The sequence below is a fragment of the Mustela erminea genome, chromosome 10, assembly GCF_009829155.1.
Source record: "Mustela erminea isolate mMusErm1 chromosome 10, mMusErm1.Pri, whole genome shotgun sequence".
NCBI classification, from domain to species: domain Eukaryota; kingdom Metazoa; phylum Chordata; class Mammalia; order Carnivora; family Mustelidae; genus Mustela; species Mustela erminea.
Genome location: NC_045623.1, coordinates 66,103,109 through 66,117,402, shown reverse-complemented (window position 1 = coordinate 66,117,402; position 14,294 = coordinate 66,103,109). Strand labels below are relative to the sequence as shown.

The 14,294-nt window shown below is 54.3% G+C and overlaps 1 long non-coding RNA gene across 1 annotated transcript; it reads right to left on the bottom strand.

Annotated features, from left to right (window-relative positions):
- Window positions 1–546: 546 nt before the first annotated feature.
- LOC116568128 lies at window positions 547–6,707 on the bottom strand. The gene is made up of 4 exons (XR_004276512.1): window positions 6,354–6,707; window positions 5,760–5,854; window positions 1,295–1,375; window positions 547–1,072 (listed from the first exon to the last, which is right to left on the bottom strand). It is a non-coding gene; the product is annotated as an uncharacterized LOC116568128 (long non-coding RNA).
- Between the last annotated feature and the right edge of the window lie 7,587 nt (window positions 6,708–14,294).

Here is a 14,294-nt window from a genome sequence, read left to right as displayed (position 1 = left end):
GACTGGCCAGGCCAGCCCTCCTGCCTGCTCTAACTGGCTTTAGCCCTGAATGACCTTCTCTAGGACCCAAAGCCCCGGACAGGGGAGACTCTCTTCTTCCTCCAGGGTCAGTTTAAGCTCCCAGATTTCACCTGGGAGCCCTAGAGTAAGGAGGAGGAGCAGGGGAGCTGGCTCCTTATCAGTTGTGTGGTGCCTGTCAGAAGAGCTCTGCTCTTGGAGAGTGAGTCTGCTCCTGTATAAATAGGTTCTGCCTTGTGGGGTCACTCGGGGGGATCTCTAGGAGACAAGGGAGGCAAAGGTGAGCAGTACTGACCGGGTCTCCACGCAGGCGAATTCCCTTCTTCCCTCCTCCTTTCCTCCTCCCTGCCTCCCTCCCCTTAGCTCTTTGGCCTTGAGGTCAGATGAGGCCTGATTAATGGCCAGGGAAGCTAGTTCAGCAGGGCCCCAAAGACACAGGCAGGGAGTATGAGAAGGTAGGAGGAGGCAGGAGAGGGGACAGGGCAGAGCCTAAGGAGGAGACAGAAGTGGAGTGAGAGAGCTGGTCTTATAGCACTTGAGTTACCCACTGTCATCTTACCCTTGAGAACCCTGGGCTACCTGTTCTAGAAGGAAGGAACTACCCCCTGCTCTTTACTCCAAATTGTTCAGATGAGACCACAATGGGGCCTTGGGAAGGCAGTGACCTGGCACCAGGAGAGCCTGCTGGAATTTCCCCATCTTGTGGGCCCACTGGTTAAAAGGGGGTTGGAACCGAACCAGGGGTGGTGGAAGAACTTGTTTTGAAGCCAAGGAGCACTCGGTGCCCCCCCCCCCAAGCCCCGAAAGCTGCATGTTTACTTGGGGAAGCCCTAGGGGTCTGGAGGAGATTATGGGAGCTCTCAGGCTGGAGAGTCCCCCATGGTGGGGTCTCTTGGACCTGGGTCTCCGGGGTCTGCTCCACCTACACCCACATGCTCCCCACCTTGCACTCAGGCAGAACCCTTAACCCCCTTGATGGAGTGGGGTGGGGGCTGACTTCAGGTTGTCCCTCTCTCTCGGGCTGAATGGTTTCCTTGCAGAAGATGCTCAGGCCCTTTAAAAAGAAATAAATAAATAAATTCAAGACCAGATTTAAAGTCTTGCCTGAATGCTCCCAGCCTGGCTTCTCCCTCCCTCCTCCCCCTGGAGCTCTTACAGCCCCCACTGCCTGAGCACCCCCACCCCCAGGGCCATGCAGCCTTCCAGTTGAGTGGGAAGAGCAGGCAGGAATATTGTGTTTTGGAGGGCCTCCTGTGTGCTGTGCTGTGTCGCTTACCTTCCTGACTTACTTCATCGAAGCCTTCCCAACCTGCTCAGGTCCTTGCAGCAGGCCCTGTCATTCCCACTTGTCCAGAACCTGGCGGAAGAGAAAGGCTGGGCTGAGGGAGGGTAGGGAACTTTTCTGGGGCTGCATAGGGGCAGAGCTCAGGACATGTCCTCAGTCTTCCAAGTGGAGCTCCAAGTTCTCGCCTGTGCCACCCTGCCCAGGATCTCCAGCATCAGAGGGCAGTGTCAGGCTGAAATGGGCAGACATCAGAGCCGGAAGCAGACTCAGAGACCATTTCATATGGCCCTTTCTCATACCGTTGGAGGCTGTGACCTGGAGGAGGCAATGGGCTCTCTCAGGGTTCCACAGCAAGTCATTCCAGGTGCCATGCAAGGTGCTAGGCGCTAGGGGACACAGAGCACAAAAATGACAAGATGCTGGTCTCATGGAGCTCTTACTGATGGAGCCCAGCAGGGCCTTTGGGGTTCCCATAAGGGAAGTATGGTGGCCTCTCGTGACACAGAGCAGCCCCTCACCCAGAAGGTTTCCTGGACGAGGTGGTTTCTGAGAATGGAATGGTCACTGGTAACAGGCAGAGAAGGAGTGCTCCAAGAGCTGCAGTGTTGTTCTCCATTCTCCGCCCCTCACGGAACCACTGGAGGGAATTACCAGCTTAGAGTTACCAGGTAAAATACAAGATGTCCAGTAAATTTAAGTTTCAGATAAACAAACAAACAAACAATTACTTAGGATAAGTATGTCCCATGCAACATTTAGGATATACTTGTACTAAAAAATGATTCATTGTTGGGGCACCTGGTTGGCTCAGTCTGGTAAGCATCTGCCTTTGGCTCCAGTCATGATCCTGGGGTTCTGGGATCCAGCCCTGCATCGCATCGGGCTCCCTGCTCAGTGGGAAGCTGCTTCTCCCTCTCCCTCTGGCTGCTGCTCCCCCTGCTTGTGCTCTCTCTCTCTCTCTCTCAGATAAATAAATAAAATCTTTTTAAAAAAAATTATTCATTGCTTATCTGAAATTAAAATTCAACGGAGAGTCCTGTATATTTTATTTGCCACATCTGGCAACTTAACCTGGCTGTGCCCTGGGGAGATGGGGTGGGAGGGTCTGAGGCTGGAAGCGGGGGGGGGGGGGGGGGGGGGGGGGGTGGTGCGCGGGGCACCAGGGCAAGAAGGTGGAGACTCAGGAGATTGAGTCTGGACGGAGTTAAGAGGAGGAAGGAAGAGGCAAGGCTAACCCCCTGCCATCTGAGCAATCAAGTCGGGGCATGGAGGTGGCACCCCCAGGGAGGATGGTGGGAGTCAGGGAGCATGGTGAGTTTAGTTACTGACAGTTATGGCTGAGACTCTCAGGGCCCTCCTAATGGAAATGTCCAGGTGGCATCATGGCTAAGGTGCCACCGGCAGATTCCAGTGGAGAGAAGAGAAGGGGCTGACATGGACCAGTGGCTCCCCTCGTGTACCCCCACCACAGGGCTCAGTTGTGACTCAGGGCTCAGGAAGGGGCTGGGGGTGGGGGAACCCGACGCAACTGGTTCTGGTCCCTGGCAGTACCACCCCAGGTCTACCTCTGCTAGGCTCAGAGGACTGGAATTTGACTTTATCTTCCCAAAGGTCACCTTGCCCACAGCCCTGCCCTGGGGGGGGGGTGGGGGTGGGGACGACATTCCCCACATTCCCTCCCAGGAGGTGGCCTGTCCAGGTTTCCAACCATCCTCAGCTCCTCTTGGCAGGTCTTACTGAAGGCCTACTACGCATCCCTGGGGTCTGGGCTTGGGGGTCTGACCAGCCTATGTTTGAATTCTGACTTCGCCTCCCCCCATCTGGGCGATCCTGGGGCCAGTGACCTCTCCTTCTTGAGCCAACCTGTCCCTGTCCTCACTCGTAAATGGGGGATCGTTCTGACAGGACTGTTAGATGACCACGTCTTTATATTTTTATTTTCATTTTTTAAAGTTTTTATTTATTTGTTTGACAGAGAGAGACACAGCGAGAGAGGGAACACAAGAGAGAGAGGGAGTGGGAGAGGGAGAAGCAGGATTCCCGCAGAGCAGGCAGCCTGATGTGGGGCTCCTTCCCAGGACCCCGGGATCATGACCTGAATGGAAGGCAGACGCCCAAGGACTGAGGCACCCAGGAGCCCTGGTCATGTCTTTTAAAGCATCACCTCAGCCCTTGTCTTTCAGCAGTGCTCTTAATACTGACTCCATCTTTGCCTTGAGCCTCAGTGTCCTTGTTTTAAAGAATAATGTAGGGGAGCCTGGGTGGCTCAGTGGGTTAAGCATCTGCCTTCGGCTCTGGTTATGATCTCAGGGTCCTGGGATCAAGGCTCTTGCAAGGCCCAGGAGGGGCTCCCTGCTCAGAGGGAAGTCTGCTCCTCCTTCTGCCCTTCCCCCTGCTCAGGCTTTCTCTCTCTCTCTCCCTCTCAAATAAATAAATAAAATCTTTAAAAAAAGAAAAAGAATGATGTAACCTGTCATGTCAAGCCAGGGACGGGCATGAAAGGACTGTGATGGCCCACAAGGTAGCTGTATGGGAGGCCCCAGAACCCCATACTTCTCAAGTCCAGCAGAGGCTGGAAACAAAGTCTGAGGTGACCTTGGCCAGGGTCAGGCAAGGAGCAGGCAGATGGAGGCTGCAGGCTCCATGGTGTGGCTGCCGGGAAGTGATAGGCTGGCCAGAGGGCCTGGTGGCAAAGGCTGAAAACAGGCAGGGAAGCCCACAGACCTGGGCAGCCAGACCTCTGCTCTGGCTCTGTTATCTCGGGTTCCCCTATGCCTGCCTCCAGTCCCACCCCTCCTCCCAGGTGTGGGATACACGGGGCCAAGGGGACAGCCACCTGGAGCCCAAGTTTATCATTCTAGATTGTACTCCAAGGGCCTGGTATCTGGAATTCCCTGCCCAAAGGGCTCTGAGACCACTCCCAAGATCTGGGTCTATTCTCCGGGGGCTCTGCTGCAACCTTAGGCCTGTAGGATGGACAAGGAAGGAGCTTGGACATGGGGCCTGCACACAAGGACTTTTGGAGAGAAGGAAGAACTGGCAAGGGGATTGTCATTTGAACTCTTGCCCCAGGGTGCAAATATGAGGGGTGGGCCACCCCATAGAAGGACCAGGGTCAGAGGAGTCCCAGCACAGTAGTTGGAGGCTTTAGTTCAATGATGGGCCAATTTTACCTGCAGATTCTCAGACCCACTCATGGAAATTCATATTCTTGGGCTTTGGAGAAGATTCTAGAATTTGCATATTTAATAAGGATGGCCAGAGACCATGACGTTTTACTTTTAATTTAATTCTTATTGTTTAAGATTTTTATTTTATTTATTTTTTAAAAGATTTTATTTATTTATTTGCGAGAAAGAGAGAGTGAGAGAGAGAGCATGAACAGTAGGAGGGGTAGAAGGAGCAGCAGACTCCCTGCTGAGCAGGGAACCCAACTCAGGACTTGATCTCAGGACCCCAGGACTGTGACCTGAGCCGAAGGCAGACACTTAACTGAATGAGCCACCCAGGTGCCCCTTAAGATTCTGTTTTTAAGTAATCTCCACATGCAATGTGGGGCTTGAACACATAGCCCTGAGATCAAGATTTGCATGCTCCACTGACTGAGCCAGCTAGGTGACCCCCATTTAATTCTTACAATAACCCTACAAGGTAGGTAGCTGGGAGGAAACTGAGTCATGGTGAGAAGACTTGCCGAAGGGACGCCTTGGTGGCTCAGTGGTTAAGCATCTGCCTTCAGCTCAGGTCACGGTCCCAGGGTCCTGGGATCGAGCCCAGCATTGGGCTCCCTGCTCAGCAGGAAGCCTGCTTCTCCCTCTCTCGTCCCTCTCTGCTGAAGTTCCTCTCTTGCTGTGTCTCTCTCTTTGTCAAAATAAATAAATAAAATCTTAAAAAAAAAACCAAAAAAACAAAACCGAAGACTTGCCTAAGCCCTCCCAGCTGGCAATGGACAGAGCTAGGACTGGTCAGCACTTGCACTCTCCTGCCTGTCCCTCATCCCTGAACTCCAAAACCTCAGTGATAAAGGCACATAGACAATTTGGGTTAGAAGTCATTTGGACATATTCTACTTGGTTCCAGGAAAACAAAGCTTAGAATCCAATTGTGAAGCATAAATCCTCTTCTCTGGTCTGGTGAGGCCCCCACCCTCTGCTGACTCTGGGGCAGCTCTCAGACCCTGGCAAGATCTGTTAGCCTCCAGGCATCCATGTTCCCAGGGCTATCTCTCCAGCCCAGGTCTCCAGGTCTCTTGGCTCCAAACTCAAGTGTTCTCAAGCAGGAGCACCTCCCATCCCCAGACCTGCCCCTCTTCTGGCCCTGCCACACTCTCAGTGCTCAAGTCTGAGTGTCTGTGCCCATCCTCAGCTCCCCCTCCAGCTACTTCCAGCCCATAGGTCACCTTTCTGCCAGGTCTCCTTCCTTAATAGCCATGAATCTGTCCCCATCTCCCACTGACCTTGCATCTCCCTCATTCGGGTTCAGGCTTCAGCATCTCCCAAAAAGACCACCGGATCCTCCAAGTCACTGCATATATGGCATCTAGAATGATCTCTAGAGAAACAAGGGACAGGTCATGCCTCTGTTCACAACTCTACAGTGGCTCCTGTCTCAGTGCCCTTTGACTAAAAGCCAAGTTTTTCTCTACTCTCCAGGAACACTGAGGGGCTTTGAAAGTCTCCCTTACACCCGCCCCTTCCCCTCCCCTGCGTTATTTTTTCACCTCTATGTCTATGTCTTCACTGCTGCTGTTCCCTCTTCCCTTGGGTTTCCTGGCTAACAGCTACTTCCTCAGATTCCAGCAGCACCGCCTCCTGCAGGAAGCCACCCCTGCTGCACCCAGGCTGGGTCAGGACCCCTGCTGGGGCTGCCAAGGCTCTCTTGCAGCACCTGCCACCTGCACTCAAAATAATAGCTGATATTTATTGAGTGTTGACTCCATGTATTTTTCTATATTGACCCACTTAACCTTCACAAGCACCCTATGAGACAGGTTCTATGATCATCTCCAATTTCAGGTGGGTAAAAGGTTAAGTAAATTGCCCCACACTACCTGGGGATCTGCAACCACAGTGGCTGGCTCCAGAAAGCTGACCTCTGATCCTGAGATGCCGCCTGCTGCTGTATTGGGTGCCTCTGCGGGGGGCGGGGGGGCAGCGGCAGGGACGGGGATGGGGTTTGTGTGGCACATCCTGGATGGTCCTTCTTAGGGCGGCTTCTGCCCCATCAGGATGAACACAGCCGCTAGCCCAGGTGCTGGCATGGATAGACGCCTGACGCCTGGCGCTTCTGCCCTAGTCTCAGACCTCTGCGGGGCTGTAAGGGCCCCCGGCGACCGGGGCGTCGGGCGGCCCAGCTGGGGCGGGCTTGGGGCCAGATGGGCTGTACGGCGGCAGCGAGGCCAGGGCGGCCGACCGGGGCCGAGCGTTGCCATGGGGACGGGGGGCTGCAGTCCCGCCCCGGTGGGCGGGGGAGCAGGTGGCGGGACGGTGCGCCGGCTGGGGGAGGGGCCGGAAGGGGCCCACGGGGGCCGGGGGGCAGTGGCTGGAAGGGCGCGCCCCGGGCTTCTCCTCCTCCTCCCTACCTCCCCGCTCCCGCTGCTCCCTTGGCGATTCAGGCTCTCCCTCGGAGCTTCAAGTTAGGGCCCCGTCCTGTCCTTGGCTTCCCATCCCTGTACATCTGGGGCATATAACTTCCTTTGCTCTCTCCCTCCTAGACTCAGTTTCCCCGACTGTGGAAAGGAGGAGTTGTGCTAGGAGATTCTTTCTCTTTCTTTCTTTCTTTCTTTCTTTCTTTCTTCCTTTCTTTCTTTCTTTCTTTCTTTCTTTCAAGATTTTCTTTATTTGACAAAGATCACAAGTAGGCAGAGAAGCAGGCAGAAGTGTGTGTGGGGGAGCGGGCTCCCTGCTGAGCAGAGAGCCCGATGAGAGCCCGATGGGGGGCTGGATCCCAGGATTATGACCCCAGCGGAAGGCAGAGGCTTTAACCCACTGAGCCACCCAGGGACCCCAGGCCGGGAGATTTTCATGCACGCTTCAGCGCACATAGTTTTTATGGCTCTGGGATAGGCCCAGGAGGATTCAGGGTTGGGTAATTTCTCATCCTCTTCTTAGATGTAGGTGAGGTTAGTTCGCATCAAATGACGCCCTTCCTAGGACCCAGGTGAGGGGAATGTCGGAAATAAAAGAGCTGGCAGAGCTGCATCCCCCCCTCCCCCCTCCCCACCCCTCTATCCCCAATCCCCCCACCCCCTCCCTGCCCACCGTGGACCCAAGCGTCCCCATTATACAGAGCAGGCAACGGAAGCCCAGAGAGGGTGAGGAACCTGTTAGGGTTACACAGCGAGTCGCAGGCGGAGGCAGGGCGGTGAGAAACTAGGTCTTAGCTTCCCAGTGTTCCACCCATCACCTGCTGCTTTGGAGCCCAAACCCCTGTCAGGGTGGGGGGAGGGGCAAGGTGCTGTGTGTGTGGGGAAACAAAGGTCCCCACTCTGTGCTCTGCCAGCGCCAGCTGCCAAAATGGCGGGAAGGCTGCCTGTGAGCGCCGACCTGAGGTGCGCGCTCCGTGTGTGCAGCAGAGACCCCCATGGTGGTCCTGCCACCACTCACTGCCCTCGTGGTCTGCACCAGACCACGGCACCGCAGTCCCAGCCCTGCAAAGAGGGTGTGGAGGTTGTGGCCTCCCTCCACCGACCCCACCCATGGTAAATGTTGAGCTGGGACCCCAGCCCGCAGTGTGGCCCCAGAGCTGGGCCTCCACACCTCCCCATACCCCAGTCATTTCTCAGGGAGGCCCTGCTTTCCTCAGGAATAAAGCCTCTTCCTTCTCCACCCTTTCTGAGCGCTCCAAGCCTCAGCCAGGGATGGGGGTTGTCGGAAAGGACTGGGCTTGCTTCTCCCTTCAGGCAGGAGTTGCTGCTCTGGTTCCCAGCTGATGGTAGTGGAAGGTGGCTCTGGCTGGGGGTGGGGGTGGGGAGGGGAGCTGGGCAGAGGCAGGGTCTGTGCCTTTAAGGTACAGCTTGCTGCTGGAGTGCCACACACACACACACACACACACACACACACACCCCACACAGTCTCCCTAGCACACAGTCACGCAGTCACACAGCCCCACACACACACTTCAGGCTCTGTTCCTCTCTCTCTCTCTCTCTCTGTCACCCTCTCTCTCCACAGGCACACGCACACTCCCAGGCTCTGTTCTCTCTCCCTCCCTCTCCCTCTCTCCACACAGGCATCCACACTCGGTCACACACACACAGAAGCATCCACACTCTCTGCCTTCCCTCCCTCCTCTCTCCCCAAGGTCTAGTTTTAAAAAACATGGGCTTGGGGAGGAAGGGCAAGGGCAAGGAGTTCTGACCTAGAAAATGGGCCTTGCCTCCTCTCCCTCCCTAGCCCAGGAAAGGGGGCTTATTTCTCAATTCGGTATCATTGCCCTGGGTCAAGGTTACAGAGAGAAATGAAGAACCCAGGCAGGATGAGAGTCAGCCTCTTGGAGAGGGAGGGAAGGGGGCTGCTTGGCCATGGGCCCAGCCTATTGGCTAGGAACCCAGGAAACAGGGGGGCCTCTCCTTCCCCTACTCACTCAAAGCAAACTCACTTCTAACACAAAAGAAGCAGGTTTAGGGACAAAGTTATGTGGGTGGCTTAGCCACAGAGGTATGAACCATCTGACTTTTTAACCAGGTGACTTACAGTAAAGGGGCCCTTGACCCTTTTCAGGTCATTTTACACCTTTAGTCAAATCCTGGATTAGAATTCTTACCAAAGCTTGGGAAGAGAAGTCCTTTTTTTTTTTTTTTTTTTTTTTTTAAAGATTTTATTTATTTATTTGTCATAGAGAGAGAAGCGAGAGCAAGCACAGGCAGAGGCAGAGAGAGAAGCAGGCTCCCTGCCAAGCAAGGAGCCCGATGTGGGACTCGATCCCAGGACGCCGGGATCATGACCTGAGCCGAAGGCAGCCGCTTAACCAACTGAGCCACCCAGGCATCCCGAGAAGTCCTTTTTTAAAAAATCTTAAAATGTTGCTTGCTGTGGCTCCACTTTGAGGTTGGGAGTTCTCTACCTAAGTGACTCTCAGCCTCTCATCTCAATATACTCTGACTATTTGTGGGGAGCTCCTAGTCATCCTTCAAAGCCCAACTCAGAGTTCCCTCAACTAGAGGGCTCTCCCTGTGTCATTCTGGGCAGAATGAGTTCCCATTTAGCCCTGGGCATCTGGGCTTTCTACACTTTCTACAGTTCTAACACTTCCATGATTTAACAGGCAGTGTGTACCTGAGCTGTGGATGGGCTTTTCTCACTTCTTCTCATTTATTCATCACCCCCATCTGCCTCTGTGGTGGGGATTAGGATCCCCCTTTAAGAGGTGTCAGTACTCCAGTTCAGCTACATCAGTTGAACAGATCAACAGGATTTGAATCCACATCTGCTGGGTGTTGGCTGTTGGCCTTTCCCCCTGTTGCTCACTATTCTTCACAGGCACCCTGCCCTGCAGAGGACTCAACAGAGGAAGAGCAGGTCTTCGAAAGGAACTGATGTCACCACAGGGAAACTAAAATGTACCCTTTTCAAAGCAGCAAAGCTTTCCCAGGCATCTCCCTGCTGCAGACCCTGTGTTGGGTGCTGGGGTAGAGAGACAAAATAGACGCTGTCTTCTTCCGTCCTTGAGGACAACAGGCACACAAACAGACTGTGATGACCTAGGGTGGTTGGGGCTGAGATGATAAGGAGGCTGGGATCCCACAGGAGGCCCTGGCTCAGACTGGAGAGGTTGAGAAGGGGCTCCCCAGAAATGGTGACGAGGGGGCTTGAAGCCAGGGCATGAACCAGCCGGGTAGACAGGGCACGTGGAAAGACAGATTGGGGGTGCCACAGCAGTCTTGAGTGCCACACAATCAATAAATAAAATCTTGGGGTGCCTGGGTGGCTCAGTTGTTTGATGCCACATAAGGGGGTGCCTTCACCCAGGGGTGAAGGCGATCCCCACGGGTCTTTGACTTCACTGGCCCCACACCCCCAAGGGCTGCAAGGTCAGACATTCTGCTGAGGACCCTCCTGACAGCTGGTCTGGACTCTGGGGGTGTGGGAGAAGGAGGTTGACAATGGCTCAAGACAGTCACCTCAGCCTGGGTTTCCTTTCCATCCCCACCTTCATGACGGGGGCAGGGGGAGGTTGCCAAGACACTACATTTGGTATTGAAGTTCAATGAGGAAAATTCCTTGGCCAGCAGCATTGATTCCAACATGAAATGACAGATGAAATTCTTACCTTCCCCGCTTCTAAATAAAAAGATGAACAAAAACAATAATAATAATAAAAATAAAAAAATAAAAAGATGAACAATAGCACTGGGACCTTAGGTCACTTTCCTAGAAGAATGGTTGATGTTAGACCCACGAGTCTGAGGTGCCCCACCCAGGATTTCCCTAATGTCCAGTCATTGGTACCCCTCCATGCTTTCTGCTGTATATCCCGACCTCATCTGCTTAGTGGTTTTCTTTGAATTAACTCACTTTTACAAAACTTTAACAAAGGAAACTGTGTCTGTACTCTAGATGTGTTGGCTTTCCAAAAAATAGAAGGTAACTATAAAGGTAAATTCAATGAAAACAAAGCAATTCTAGCTTAGAGACTCTTGCTTGCTACGAGGCCCCTCCCTCTTTGCCATCATGGGAGATGGGCGACTGTTAGAGAGGTGTTAAACACATACCAGCTTCACGCTGGCCCTGTCTCCTTCTTGACTTCAGCTGAAGCAATAACTTCCCTGAGATGAGCTTGAGGTCCCGTGTGCTGCACAGCTGGGTCTGGGACCATACGGGTCAGTGTGCCTGACCTAAACTTTGAGAGACTCAGTGTCAGTGGAAGCCCTTTGGTCCAGAGAAAGAGGAGACATAACCAAGGTCATTCAGTAAGGAAGTAGCCAACAGGAGCCAAGGACCCAGGATTTTGACCCAGGGTGGGGCTGCTTGAAGAGGAGGCGGGGTCTGGGGGGAGGGCAAGCCTGGTCCAGGAGAGCGAACCCTGGGTTGTGACACCTGAGGCTCAGTGTCGCTGTTGTCCATCTAGATGTCCCTGAGCATGGGCTAACATGGCTCTGAGCCTCAGGTTTCCCCATCTGTGTGGGAGATCTCTACCCCCTCAGGCAAGTCCTAGAGCTCTGCGATTCCTTCCCAGAAGACAGAAACCCCTCAGGACCTCCCCATAGCTGACAGGCTCACTCCCACCCCCGCCTGGGCGGTCTGACCCCTGCTCCCCGCTCCAGCTCCTCCCCTTCCCGTCCAGCCACAGCCATCTGCTGAGCACAGTCCCTGGACCAACGCAGGCACAAGCCATCGGTATTTGTTGAAGGAGTGAATCAGTGAATACTTTGCTGCCCCATCTATGCATCAGCTGGTCCCTTTGCTTGGACGCCCTTTCTTCCTTTCTCTGTCTCGGCTTGGATTCATTTGCTAAAACCCTGCTTAGACGCACCCCCTTCCCTAAGAAGCTCTCCCTGAAATTTCCCAGAAGAGTTCATTACCCATTAGTTCAACAGATGACTATTAGTGCTTCCTGTGTGCCAGGGATGGGGCTGGGGGCTGGGGGAGATCAGCAGGAAAGAAACAGAGGAGGGTCCTTCCCCTCCTGATCGTCCCCTCTTCTGAGTCCCCCAGGGCTCCTGCTGCTGCTCTCATGCTGGCCTCCCGGAAGCCTTGCTGTTATTTGTACCTGTGACTCCTGGACTGTGAGTGAGCTCTCCTGTTAGGTCACCGGGGGCCCCAGAGCCCAGCCCTCTGGGCGAGGCAAGCAGTAGGTTGCCTTGCCAGGCCCCAGGCCCCACTCCCCACCCCCAGAGCTGTAATTCATAGAGCAATGTGAGCATCAACAGAAGTGACGCTGGCCACCATGGACGGAGGGATGGAGAGCCTACTGTGTGCCAGGCACCTAACCCACGGACAGCACGCTGTCAAGTTGGTGACTGGGACCCGGGATTCAGGCTGGACCCTGTGGGCCAGGCTTCTTCCCCCATGGGCCCCTCAGCCCTCCGGGAGCCTCTTCCCGAGGCCAGATTCCAGGAGCCTCCTCATTCTCAGCCCTGCTCTGCACACCCCCATCCCCCTCAGCACTGGCCTGGCTTCCTGGAATTTGTCCTCCTAATTGAAACCAAACACCGGGGCTCCTCCAGGGCTGTGCCCCAGAGGCCCCGGTGGGTTTCTCTTTCCCCGGCCTCCTCCCTTCCCCAGCTGGGGGTGGGGTGCTCAGCCCCAGGCAGCCCTTGCTGGGGGGGGAGCCCTTCCCCTGCACAGAGTATGGGGTGGGGGACCCTCCCTGCCGCTGGGGTCTGACTGAAACTCTGCTCTTGCACAGTCTGGAGACAGAAGGAGAGGGACAAGGAGGTAAGGGAAGAGGAGAGAATGGAGAGCGGTCCACTCGGACAGTCCCAGGAACACCCTGGGCAGGTCCTGTCTTAGGCCAAAGGCCTGGGAGCTGGAGGGCAGATTTGTTAGTTAGCTCCGTCCAGACCTACTGTGTGCCCTTGGGCCTTGGGCAAGTACTTCCCTTCTCCAAGCTTCGAGTTACTCATCTGTTCACAAATGGGCGTATATGGGGCCCATCTCACGGGGTTATGGCAGGTGTGCGACAAGATTACCCTAAGTACCCTGTAGCCGGTGGTCGGGGCTCAGTGAGGCCCAGCCTGCTGTCTGTGGTAACATGGGCACACAGCCTTTACTGGCAGGCACGTCTAACGATGTGTGGGACTGGAGAAGGATGTAGCTGGAAAGGTCACTTGGGGTCAGTGACTGTTTGTTGAACGAAGGAATTCATTCAACTTTCAACAAACATTCACTGGGCACCCCCCTGCTCCAAGCCCTGGGACGCACTTCGAGGGAAGTGAGGCCCTGCCCTCAGCGCACACTGCGGGGAGGGGTGGGCAGCCGGTCACAGCAGTTAAAGGCGATGACAATGCAGACTGATCGGTGACAGGAAAGCAGAGGGGACTGAGGGAGCCCCCAGGGGGAACTAACCCAGACTGGGGCAGGGGACAGTGTGGTCAGGGATGGCTTCCCAGGGAAAGCAGGGGAGAGCTGAGAGGTGAATGCTGGCCTCCCCTTCTGCCAGCAATACCCGTCCCCGCGGGCCTGCTGGCGGCAGGTGCTGCCCATGAGGGTGGCTGTGCTGGGAAGCCAGAGCGGACCACCTGCCCTGTGCCTCAGGCGCCCAGAGTTTCCACACACATTATCCTTAGAGTCACTTATTTTTATGTGTGTGCTCTTTGAGGCAACTGGCCCGTCCATGTGTCATGCAGGTGAGAAATGTTTTAAAAAAGTAAAAATAGGAGCACTTGGCTGGCTCAGTCAGTAGAGTGTGTGACTTGATCTCCAGGTTGTGAGTTCAAGCCCACGTTGGGAGCAGAGCTTACTAAAAACGAAACAAAACAAAACACATGGAATTACTTTGAATAATATACTGTGTTAACTCAATATATCCAAAATATTATAAACATGTAATCGATATTAACAAATTGTTAACAAGCTAATGGATATTCTTCCTCTTCTTTTTTGAAATCTGGTGTGTGTTGTGCACTGAACAGCATGTCTCAATTGGGATCAGCCATACCTCAGGCGCTCAGTCAGTCCGGTGGTGGTGAGGGGTTACCATAGTGGACAGGTTGGCTCTAGAATGTGGGCTTCTCTAGGGCAGGGACTTTTACTTCTCGTGTTTTCAGTGTCGAGAAGGGTGTCTGCAGGAGAGGGCACAGTGGAGTGGAGACCACCAGAGTGAGAGAACAAAGTATGTTCAGGGAATAGCATGCCCTTTGGTCTGGCTGCCTGTAGGGCAAATCAGCGGGGGTGAGTGGTCAGCGGGACTGCATGGGTATCTGCAGCCAGGTCAAGAAAGGCCTCGAATGATGTGCTAAGGAATTTGGATTTGGGTTATGGGGTTATGGGGGCATCTCAGGTCCTCATTTATTTATGAGTAAAGGAGTGTTGTATTCGGGAGGAAAGCT